Genomic DNA, 2849 nt, shown 5'->3' on the forward strand with positions numbered 1-2849 from the left:
TCACCCATTCACTCGGCCAAACTGATAATTAGAAGGTTTAAAAAGCAAGAATCTTATCCTTTGACAAAGACTCAGTTTCTCCAACAATTTAAACAACCAAATGACTACATTTTACAAATGAGAGACGTTTTCTGAGATATAACATTGATACAGGATTTTCCCACTCAGAGCTAGACAGGGAACCCTCACTTTCAGGCTCTGGTGAGCTCAGATATCAGACTCCCATCTCCAGGTACAAACTCTCTGAGCTTCAGCCAGGTCATGAACGAAGCAGCCTGAAATCTTTTGGCTGGCTCCACCCAGACTAAGGAGCACACACTCTAATCCTTTCCCCAGATAAAAACTGCTGCAAAGACCTAATAACCTTGCCCAAGGTGAGGGGCTGCATTCATCCATTTGCTAGAACATCCATTCAGTTTGTAAAGGTATTTTTTTCATCTACCAAGTCCTGGCTGAAATATCTCTCAGGGCCAACTATTTATCTCTAGACAAGGGACTCATGCAAGAAATCTCTGACCTGGGCCTCCTCCCCACTTTCGGAGGCTATCCACCCAGGAGACCTGTTGCTGATATGGATATAGCACCGTTCCCCACGAGATTTACATTCTCTCCTCCAGATTTTCAAGGGCCATCCAGAGCTCACCAGACCACAATACTTTACAAGGCATGGCTCCTCTGCCTATAGTTCTGGCACTCTCCACTCCATCTGCATGTCCCTCAGTTCAACAAAATGCCATTTCATCACTGATCTGTGGCCAGCAGTCTCAATTCTGAAATTCCTGAGACCAAAACTTACTGAAGAAATTCCAGTAACAAAACTACAAAACCCTTTTTAATGTCTTTCCATTTTCCCCCAAGACGACATGGTCACATGACAGTCACCAAAGACAGAGAGCAGAAAACCTGGAACTTTCAGTTTCCCTCAGAATAGCCAGGGGGCAAAGTTGGAGCAGGGAAGAAGGGCACACTCACACATTAGTTTCACCCTGTGAAGGGGGGAGTGAAACCCCTCTATTGTTACTCATCCATGCACACAATTCCAACGCATTTCTTAACCTGGGCAGCCTTGATTTCCCATTCAAGCTGCCACTTAGCCATGGGAGGCAAACCAACACTCCCCTAGGCCCTGTGAGGGGAGATCCAACTCCACCTTTGCCTGGTTTCTGGGTTGGGATTCTAGCAAACGCCAGGCTGCCAAGGGTCTGGGGCATGTGTGCAGACGCATTCTCTGCAGGAGAACCGCAGCCAGGGCGCATGTGCGCACTCGGTTTCACCCGTGGCGCCCACCGCCCGGGCATTGTGAGAGCCCGCTCAGCCACACTTGATATTTTCAAGCTTGGAAGTTTTTGCCAGTCGGTGCCTATATGTACCGGTGGTGCCTTACTGCAGTTTTTTTTGTTGTTGTTGTTTGTTTTTTAAGACATAGCCTCACTATGTCACCCTCAGTAGAGTGCTGCGGCATCACAATCCACAGCAACCTCCAACTCTTGGGCTTAGGTGATTCTCTTGCCTCAGCCTCCTTAGGTGATTCTCTTGCCTCAGCCTCCCGAGTATCTGGGACTACAGGTGCCCAGCACAACACCAGGCTGTTTTGTTGTTGTTGTTGCCTTAGCTGGCCCAAGCCAGGTTCGAACTCACCAGCCTTGGTGTATGTGGCTGGCGCCCTACCCACTGAGCTATGGGCACCACTCAGACCTTTGCATTTTTAAACAAATTTTGAAAACAAATTATCAATTTTTGCAACACCTGCTAAGATATTGACTGAGGTTTGTCTTGACATCTTTACCGTACAGAACATTCCAATCAATGAATGTGGTACCATCTCCATGAAGTGAGTGAGATGGTCTCTCCTCTACCAAAGTGATGGTGTTGGTTTTTGACCTCTGTAGAAATCCTGCATATCTTTGGTTAGAGTTATTACTAGATGCTTGATATTTATAATGCTGTGTCAAACAGTAACATCTAAACTCCTTATTCCGACAGCATTTTTGATAGACAGGGTTGTAGTGGATGTTTTTATATCGACTTTGAGTTTAGTAGCCTTGTTAAAACCTCATTAAATCTAATTTATTGTCAGGAGATCTTAGCTCTTCCCACATCGTGTGTTATTTGGTATGGTTTGTGACCAGACACTGGGAAAAAACATTTCCAAAGCTTCCCATCCAAGTACGAGGCCCCCAGGGAGAGAGCCAGGCATCCACCTGTTGTTTTGTTCATTACCTTTATCAGGTCTTGCTGGTGACCCTGGGCCAGGTGGCTCTCAAAAGTAGCCTATTGTCAGTGGTGGAAGAGTCTCAGGGAGCAGGACAGAGGGCAAGGAGGAGATTCACGAGATTTTATGAAACCTGGCCAAGAAAAGGGCTTTGCAATATGTTTAAATTTCTAAATACTCCATGCCCTTTTAGAACCACGACCTTCCTACTCTCTGAAAGATTCTTCCCTCTGTCCTTTTTTTTTTTTTTTTTTTTTTTAACAAAGCTAACTTAAATATCTCTCCCATGGTGAAAATACCTCTACACACCCAGGCAAGTTGCTCTGGCTTCCAAGCACACTCATTAACTTCATTTTTATCCCTGAGTTGCATAACCACAAGGTGTCAGGGTTTATTTGTCAATGACTCTGTCAACCTTCAGGTCACACCTGTCATCCCAGATTGCCTCTGTGCTAAAAACAAAATGTGTGCACATATACCTGAATATGCCAAATATCAGACTACGTGCATTGGTCTCATTTTGGCTGAATCTCACCTGTGGCTGTATCTCATTGACTTAAATCTTGGAGGGGGTTTTGGTGGGAGATGAAGGGTTAGAACTCTTCATTTTCTTTCTTTCTTTTTTTTTTTTTTTTTT

The sequence above is a fragment of the Otolemur garnettii genome, unplaced genomic scaffold, assembly GCF_000181295.1.
Source record: "Otolemur garnettii isolate 467f Iridium unplaced genomic scaffold, OtoGar3 scaffold00170, whole genome shotgun sequence".
NCBI lineage: Eukaryota > Metazoa > Chordata > Mammalia > Primates > Galagidae > Otolemur > Otolemur garnettii.